The following is a 9,988-nucleotide window of genomic DNA, read 5'->3' as shown; positions in this document are numbered from 1 at the left end:
CACACACACACACACACACACACACAAACAAACAAGCGAGCAATCAGGCAAACAAACAAACCTAAAAAGCATAAACAAACAAAACTAACCCCATTGATCATGGGGACAATGGCAGATATTAGCTGGTTGGCTTTAAAAGACAAGCCCACATCAATTGCCAGGAGTAGGCTCTTTGGTCCTATCTCACCAATTGACACTGCAGTAGACCTCAGTTTAAGAAAGACAGTCTCTAACACAGAGATTCAAAGAGTCTATCTACTGAGAGAGAACAGAATGAGGAAAAGACTGCAAACACTAATAACCCCATCGTTACACAAAAAGGAACAGATAGGTACAGAACACATCAAAAGTTGCAAGACATACACCAAGAAGAAAACCACACAATGCTCTGGAAACAGTTTTGCGGTTGTGAAACATTGAGTCATAAATGACTCATAGCTGACCCTCCAGAGTGTTTTCAGAGACAATTAATCACATGGGAGGAGATTATTCATCTTTCTCCCATGGAGCACCTGGCAGATTTGAATTGTGTGGCTTCAGGATTGCAGCACAGATTTTGAACAGTAGGCCACCAGAGCTTCCTACTCCTGGAAGCAATGCTATGTTGCTATGTGCCATGAAGTCACCTGTGACTCATAACTCTGAACCCTGCCCTATCCTGAGCCAATCTCACTGTTTCAGACAGACCTAATTCCAATTCTCTAGTCACTGAGTCAAGCCATCTCATCTTGGGTCTTCCTCTTCTGTGCTGTCCCTTCACCCTTCCAAGCATTATGCCCTTCAACCTCCTGTCCTCATCCTCGAAGTATCTGAAACAGAGCTTCAAAATCCTTGATTACAGGGAGAAGTTTGGTTTCACTCTCTCTAGGAGATAACTGTTTGTTCTCCTGGCAGCCCATGGTATGTTCAACAGTCCTTCTTCTCCAGCTCCACAACTCAAAAGTCTTTGATCCTTCTTCTATTGTCCTTAGTTATTTTCCAGCTCTCTAATGTATAGCAAGTAACTGTGAAGACCATTATCTATATCAGATGCACCTTATCTCAAGACTAACAGTCTGATCTCTAGAGAGGTCCCTGACAACAGACTTTTCCAATGCAATTTGTCTTTGGATTTCCTAATTGCTGGTAGCAAGAGTGTTGATTGTGAATACAAGCAAGCTGAAGTTAACAATCTCAATCTGTTTGCCATCTATCACAAAGATGGTAGTATTGAATACCACAAACCAACAAATAAACAAAAGAAAACAACAACAAAAATATCAAAACATAAAACAAGACTTCTCCCAAAAAAAGGAGACCACATCACAGAGCCAATGAAGACCAAAGAAATATTCTAATGTGGAATTCTAAAAACTCATGCTCTAGAAATTAAACACAATGAAAGAAAGAGTTGCTGCCACAAGCAAAGAGTAAAAGTAATTAAATCATTGTAAAACAAAGTATATACAACAAATGGGATACTATCAGCAATAGAAAACACATGTAAATGCCATCCAGAGTAACAAGACTGACATTACAGAAACTATAAGTATGTGAGAGTGATGAAAAAGCTGAGAATAGAAGAAATGGAACACAGACTCAATGAGACCAAAAAAAAGCCCAAGATTCTGAATGATGATATCCTAGAAGAAAAACCAAGATGGAACAAAAATATAAGAATTATATGGAATGACATAAAGAGAAATAACATGCATGTGATTTGAATTCCATAACAATAGATAAAGCACTGAGAAAATAGTGGAAGAGATATTAAAAGAAGACTTTGTAGGTATCATGAAAAGTGAGAAAATATTCATTCAAGAAGCTAAGCCATATTCAAAAGGAATATTGTTTTGTGCTGTCAAGATAGAACCAACTCATCACTCACCTTCCAGTAGGTTTTCAGAGGCAGTTACTTGCATGAGAAGAGACTGTCCATCTTTTCACCACAGAGGAGTTGGCGGATCCAAACTACATGCCTCTTACCACTAAGTTACCAGAGCTCCCTCAAACAAAATAGATAACAAAAGAAAATGTTGAGTAATATCATATAAAAATTTTCTATAATCAAAGAGGGAATACTTAAAGAAATTTGAGAAAAATATAATTACCTACAAAAGAGAACTAATTAGATTAAGTTCTTATTTCTCAGCAGAAACCATGTAAGCAAGAAGACACTGGGATGGCATATACAAAAAAACTGAATGAAAAGAATTACCAACCAAAAATACTGACTGTATCTAGTGAAATAGTCCTTAAAAAAATATGAAGGAGAGCTTCAGTCCAGCAGATGCCAAACTTCTCTTTTTACCCTCTGTTCCACTTTGACCACTGCTTGCCCAGACAGTATCTCAGCCAGATACCATATTAATTAGCTGACTCCACTCTCAGTTCCTAACCACATTCCAGCTGTCCCTGTACCACTTGCACAAGGGCTGACATCCAGCAGATGTAGAACCTCCCCTTTTACTCTCTGCTCTGCTTTGTTCCCTGGGTCCTGTGGCCATCAGGCCAGGGCAGGAACATCAACATTCAGGATTTAGCTAAAACATCAATAATGCCTGGAACATTATTCTGCTGTGACAGCAGCACCCCTTAGCTGGAAGTCTCCAGAAACCAGCAGCTACAGAATAATGCCCTGGAATAGAAGATCAGAGACAAGATCTTTCCTCCAGAACTGATAGAGAGAGTAGTGAAAGATGCCATCAGGGAGGTTGGCCACACCATTCCACAAGTCAAGGAGTACAAAAGACTTCAGGATAGGGGGAAATAATCAGAAAACAAGCCTCCCAACTCAGAGAACTTAGCTGTGAGACCAGAGAGAAAGGACCAGAAGGAGTGCTCCCCCAACCCTGGATCCAATGAACTTTGCCACAGGATCTGAGAGGAAGGATTACAGATAGGCTGATTTGACCTCCTCTTCCTTAATGAAGTGTTGAGCTCCTCTCCTGAACCAAGTCTTTCTGTGAGCCAAGGGACCAGTGAGAAATTAAGGCAGGATTAGATGCCCTTCCCTTCTATGGAGCAAAGATCTCCCAAGCCAAGGTCCTCAGACTAAGTCCCTGCTAGGGTCTCAAACAAGAAAAATTCTATCACAGCAATAACATGGAAGAAGTAGACTACACAAACTACACACTACACAAACCAAAGCAAGATGACACTCCCAAAAAAGTGATCCAAACACAGAATCAATGGATTTCGCAAAGCATGATGGAACTTTCTAATACAGAATTCAAAATAACAATGATTAAATATTTTCAATGGTTGAAAGAAAAATTTGAAGAATTGAAGGATTCTATAAGCAAAAGCCAAGAGGAACATAATATATCACTACCTCTATCATCTATATCTATATTTGTATCTATATCTAAACCAGAGTTTGCCAGCGTTTGGGCATGCTGGAATGGTAAAATACTGAAATGTTCCCCAAGCCTAGAGGATAGGGGTGAGGGTCTCTCTGGAGTTTCATTGTCAGCTGGATGGATGCATGTGGCCTCTGGAGCCTGAAAGAGAGAGAGAGGCAAGTCGTTGGGAACGCTGGGGCGTTTGTTGACTTTCTGTTTGCTCCAAGTGGGAGGCTGCCGAGCAGACTTGCTAGATGAGTTAGCGGTCTCTGGCCCAGAGTTTGCCAGCGTTTGGGCATGCTGGAATGGTAAAATACCGTAGGGCCTGAGGGCTGCAGGCCCTCGGGCCAGTTCTTAATTGTTTTTGGTCAAACATTCTTGTAGGTCATATAGCCCTGGTGTGTCCAATTGCCATACAGAGGTATCTTATGGTTACTGTGAAGCTGAACACTGTGACACTAATGTGTCAAATGCTAGAAAATAAGGCTAAATGCTAATTTCTCAGAAGAAAACATGTGAGCAAGAAATCAAACACTCAACAAACACAACTGTCAACCAAGAATACACAGTGAAACTGTCCATTAGATATGATGGAGAGATCAAGATATTCTCAGAAAAGCAGAACCTATGGGAGTTCTTGTCCTAAAAACAAGACCAATGTTGCAGAAAACACTAAAGGACATCTTCACAGAGTTGCCACAGAAAGAAGGATGGGTGAATGTAAACAGCAAAAGAAACCAAACAAAATGATAACAATAAAACATTGCCTCTAAAAAATTCTACTTAGTATGAATGGTCTAAATGCACCAGCGAAGAGAAAAAGAGTAGCAGTTTGGATAAAAAACAAAAAAAACCCATTAATATGCTGTCTACAATAGACACGTTTGAAAAGTAAAGATAAGGACAGAATAAAAAGGGTGGGGAAAAATATACTAAGCAAATGACAACCAGAAAAAAAAAGCAATATTAATCTGATAAAATATATTTTAGCACAAAACCCATCATAAAGGACAAAGAAAGTCACTATATAATGCTTAGATTCAATAGAACAAGAGGACATAACAATAATAAGTATATGCACCAAGTGATAGAGCTATGAAATACATGAAGCAAATATTAATGGAACTAAAAAAAAATAGACAACACCATGATAGTCATAACAGACATCAAGAAAAGAAAGAAACTCAACAAAGGTGCTGAGGAATTAAACTACCCAATCAACCAACTTGGTCTCATTATATACACAGGCTAAATGCACCCCCCAAAAGCTCAATATACATTCTTCTCCAATACACATGGAACATTCTTTTTAATAGATTCTGATTTAGGTCACAAAGCAGGCCTCAATAAATTAAAAAAAATACAAAACATTTTCTCAGAGCACATACAAAATTATAAATCAATAAGAAGAGGATGTTGTTATTATGTGCCCTCAAGTCACTTGCGACTCATAGTAACAGCTCTAAACTCTGCTCTGTCCTGTGCCAGTCGCACTGTCTCCAACACACCAATCCTGATTACCCCAGTCACTGAATCAATCCATCTCATAGAGGGTCTTCCCCTCCTGCGCTGTCCCTCCACCCTCCCAAGCATGATGTCCCTCTCCAAGGACCTGTCCCTCCTGGCAACATGTCCAAAGTACGTCAGACAAAGCCTCAGAATCCTTGCCTCCAAGGAGTAGCCTGGTTTAACCCTCTCTATGTTGAACCTGTCTATTTTCTTAGCAGTCCGTGGTACATTCAATACTCTTCTCCAGCACCACTGCTCAAAGGCATCAATTCTCCTTCTATCCTCCCTAGTCATTGCCCAACTCTCTGATGCATAACAAGTGATTTCTATTGAAGGAAATAGCAAGAAGAAGATAAAGAAAAAAAAACCCATAAAACCCTTATATATAGAAGCTGAAAAAACACCCTGCTTGAACATGACTGTGTAATAGATAAAATAAAAAAGGAATACCACATTTTCTTGAAACAAATGAGAATGAAAACACAACTTACAACAATGTCTGCAAAACAGCCAAAGCAGTAAGCAAGCACATCAAAAGGGAAGAAAAACCGATAACTGATTATCTAACCCAAAATCTCCAACAAGTTGAAAAAGAACAGCAAGAAAACATGACAATCCCTAAAAGAAATGAAATTATAAAAATTAGGCAAGAGAGTCTGATGTGCTGAGGACCGGTGATTTGTCAGCTTAACATCTGGGAACAGACTGCAACCCCTAACTGCCAGTGTCATCCAAGCCCTACCCCCCACCCCCATCACCCCATCCCTGCCACAGCATCTCATCCCAGTGACACCACCCCCACCACAGTTCTGTGCCCCTGAAGCACCGGCACACACTGGTGGCTGCGGCATAGTCCTGCACCGCTGAGACATCCCAGGGCCACCAGAGAGTCCTTCACACAGCACAGAGACCTACCAACAGCCCTTGACAGGAGGATTTTGAATCAGAACACAAAGCCACACCATGGATCCAGCCATCGACCAAAACCACCAATTGAGCTGCAGTGGGACTGATCTGGCATGAAAAAGGCTAGTAGGATCCTAACTGGGTTTTCTTGGACACCACAAATTGCCTGGGAGAGTACCCAACGGTGAGTTCACTGGTGGGAATTTGGCTGAGCCCTTGGCCCACACTTACTGCCCAGTAATGAGCGGGCCAGTGGTAATTTGTCTGAACTTTTATAGACACTGCAGACCTGCAAGAGGCGAGTGGACTGGTGGGAATTTGACTTTGACTTCTTGGGGTCCCGTTGGACCCAGGACCATTCTTGAGCAGGGGCTGCTGCGTGAGGGCACCTGTGCAAGTGCCACTGAGCAGGGACCTCTGAATAAAACCCATTGGGTGGTAGACTGACAGCTGGAATTCGAATAGGGACCCCAATCATAAGCACATCCAGACAGCTGAGGTCTGAGTGATGTCCCCCAAGTGGTTGACCTGTCCTTGTGAACACCCCACCCTCATGCATGCCCTACCCCATTAGGCTCCACACATGTGCCTACATGTCTGGTCAATCAACTTGCCTTTAATCTGGAGCACCTTGGCCTTTCTTACCTACAAGTGGCAGCTGTCACAGGCTCTGAACTGACATTTCTCTGGAGTCAGAAGTTCAGAGAAAAACACAAGTGGGGTAGCTGCCCAACTGATCTCTAGAGCATTGTCTTCAGATCAAGAACATATCAAAGTCTCAAATAAAGCAAGCTATTCCAAACACTACACAAGACCAAAGCAACATGTCATCCCCAAAGGGCAACACAGTATCAGTGGATTTCCTGAAGCCAGAAAGTCTGATGAAACTTTCTGACACAGAATGTAAAAGAACAATGATTGGATATTTTCAATGGAGGAAAGACAAACTTACAGAATTACAGGATACTATGAACAAAAATCAGGAGGAGCTAAAAAATACCAATCCAGAACAATGTAGAGAGAACAAATGAGGAACTAGGGGCACTGGAAAAACAAGGAACCATGATCCAAAATATGAGGTCCAATGTTTCAGATGCTGTCAACATGATGGAGGGACACATGAATAGAATTGAAGAGATAGAACAGAGAACCAGTGAAATAGAAAATAGAAATGTCACCACTGACGTGCTAGAGCAAAAAGCAGAATCAAAAAGGAAGGAAAAAGAAGAAAATCTAAGAATAATGTGGGCACCATCAAGAGACATAACATGCACATCATTGGAATCCCAGAACAGGCAGAAGCAAGTAAAGACACCAAAAAACTTTTGGAAGAATTACCAGAGGAAAACTTCCCAGGCACAATGAAGAATGAGAGAATATATATTCAAGAAGCTGAGTGAACATCCTGTAGAATAGACCCCAAAAGAAAAACACCAAGGCATATCATAGTTAAATTTGCCACAACCAAAGATAAGGAGAGAATCCTGAAAGCAGCAAGAGAGAAACAAAGAGTAACCTACAAAGGAGAACAGATAAGATTAAGTGCTGATTTCCCAGCAGAAACCATGCAAGCAAGAAGAGTGTGGAAGGACATATATCAAACACTCAAAGAATACAACTGTCAACCAAGAATACTGTACCCAGCAAAATTACCCATCAAATATGAAGGAGAGATCAAGATATTCCTAGAAGAAAAGAACCTAAGAGAGTCTGTAAAATCAAGACGAGCATTGCAGGAAAGACTCAGATATGTCTTTCTTACAGAGGTACCACAGAGAGCACCATGGACCAAAGTAACTGGCAACAACACCAAAAATAACAACATGATGATAGTAATAAAACCTTTCCTCTCAATAATCATACTGAATGTGAATGGTGTAAACGCACTGCTGAAGAGAAAAAGAGTAGCAGATTGGTTAAAAACCAAAATCCATCAATATGTTGCCTGCAAGACACACACACACACACACACACACACACACACACACACACACACACAAAAGAGACACACCTGAAAAATGAAGATAAAAAAGACTAAAAATATAAGGGTAGGGAAAAAAAAATACCAAGCAAATCGTAACCAGAAAAAAAGCAGGAGTAGTGATATTAATCTCTGATAAAATAAATGTCAATGTAAAAACCATCACGAAGGAAAAAGAAGGTCACTACATAATGCTGAAAAGGTCAATAGAAGAAGAGGAAAAAACTAATAAATATCTATGCACCAAATGAATGACCTACAAAATACATAAAACAAACATTAACAAAACTGAAAAAGGAAATAGACAACACTACCACAGTTGTTGGAGAATTCAATACATCCCTCTCAAGAAAAGATAGGACTATCAGAAAGAAACTCAACAAAGTTACTGAACAATGAAACCACACAATACAGCAAGTTGACCTCAAAGATATTTATAGGCTAATGCACCCCCCAAAAGCCCTGTATACCTTCTTCTCTAATGTGCATGGAATGGTCTCCAGAATACATCACATTCTAGGTCACAAGGCAAGCATCAATAAATTAAAAAACATAGAATAATATAAAGCATATTTTCAGACCATAATGCTACAAAATTAGAAATTAATAATATGAAAAAGATAAATAACTCATACATTTGGAAGCTGAACAACACATTGCTTGAACATAACTGGGTACTAGAAGAAATGAAAAATGAAATAAGAAAGTTTCTTGAAAAAAATAACAATGAAAACACCTCTTACCAAAACCTTTGGGAAACAGCCAAAGCAGTAATCAGAGGTCAATTTATAAGCAAACATATCAAAAAGCAGGAAAAATGGACCATTGACCCTCGAACTCAACATCTTCAGCAAACTGAAAAAGAACAGCAAGAAAACCCAATACCCTCTAAAAAACCCTGATTTTATAAAAATTAGAGCAGAAATAAATGAAATAGAAATCTGAAAAACAATTGAAACTATCAACAAAACTAGGAACTGGTTCTTTGGAAAGGTCAATAAAATCGACAAACCATTAGCAAAACTCACAAAGGAAAAGAAGGAGAAGACACAAAAAAATCTGAATAAGAGATGAGTCAGGCAACATCACAACAGAATCAACTAAAATAAAAAAGCTAACATTAGAGTATTATGAAAACTCTACTCAAACAAATATGAAAACCTAGAGGAAATGGACAAATACCTAGAAATGAAAATCTACCTAAGGTAACACAACCAAAATCGAACATCTGAACAGACCCATTACAAAAGAAGACATTGAAAAGGTAATACAGCAACTTCCAACCAAAAAAAAATAAAATCCCTGGACCAGATGGTATTACAAGTGAATTTTATCAAACATTCAGAGAACTGTCACCAATTCTGCACAAACTATTTCAGGAAATAGAGAAAGATGGAATTCTCCCAGATTCATCCTATGAAGTACACATATCCTCGATACTAAACCCAGGAAAGGACATCACCAAAATAGTAAATGATAGGCCAATATCTCTCATGAACATTGATGCAAAAATCCTGAATAAAATACTGGCCAAGAGAATTCAATGATACATCAAAGAAATAATTCACCATGACCAAGTGAGATTTATAACAGGTATGCAAGGATGGTTCAATATAAGGAAAACAATTAATGCAAATCATCACATTAACAAAGCGAAGATCAAGAACCACATGATCCTCTCAATTGATGCAGAAAAGGTCTTTGACAAAATCCAAAACCCTTTCCTGACTAACACACTCAACAAAATAGGATTAGAGGGGAATTTCTTCAACATAATAAAAAGTATTTCTGCAAACCCAAGATCCAACATTGTTCTCAATGGAGAGTGGTGAAAGGCATTCCCTTTAAGAATAGGAACTAGGCAATGATGCCCACTCTCACCTCGCTTATTCAACATTGCATTTGATGACTTAGTGATAGCAATAAGACAAGAGAAGGAAATAAGAGGTATCCAAATTGGCAAAAAAGGAGGTAAAATTATCTCTCAATGCAGATGATACGATAGTATACCTAGAAAACACTGAACACTCAGCAAGAAAACTATTGGACATAGTTGACCAATTCAGCAAAGTAGCAGGATACAAGATCAACATACAAAAAAAAGTTGGATTTCTCTACAGTGATAAAGAGAATACAGAGCAAGAGTTAAGAAAAAGAATATCCTTCAAAACCTCATAAGCAGTTCCTTACTTCACCTCTACCTTCCATGTGAACTTCCGAGTTGTGAAACAACCCAGTGGTAGATGGAATTTGCTCCAGGACTTAAGAA

The 9,988-nt window shown here is 39.3% G+C and overlaps 1 pseudogene; it reads right to left on the bottom strand.

Moving 5' to 3' along the window:
* Positions 1-6,297, bottom strand: part of LOC102859948 — a 25,266-nt pseudogene extending 18,969 nt beyond the window's left edge.
* Positions 6,298-9,988: the final 3,691 nt, after the last annotated feature.

Source organism: Elephantulus edwardii, unplaced genomic scaffold (assembly GCF_000299155.1).
Source record: "Elephantulus edwardii isolate Elephantulus edwardi_28Jun2011 unplaced genomic scaffold, EleEdw1.0 scaffold00298, whole genome shotgun sequence".
Taxonomy (NCBI): Eukaryota; Metazoa; Chordata; class Mammalia; order Macroscelidea; family Macroscelididae; genus Elephantulus; species Elephantulus edwardii.
This window is presented reverse-complemented; position numbering and strand designations above follow the sequence as displayed.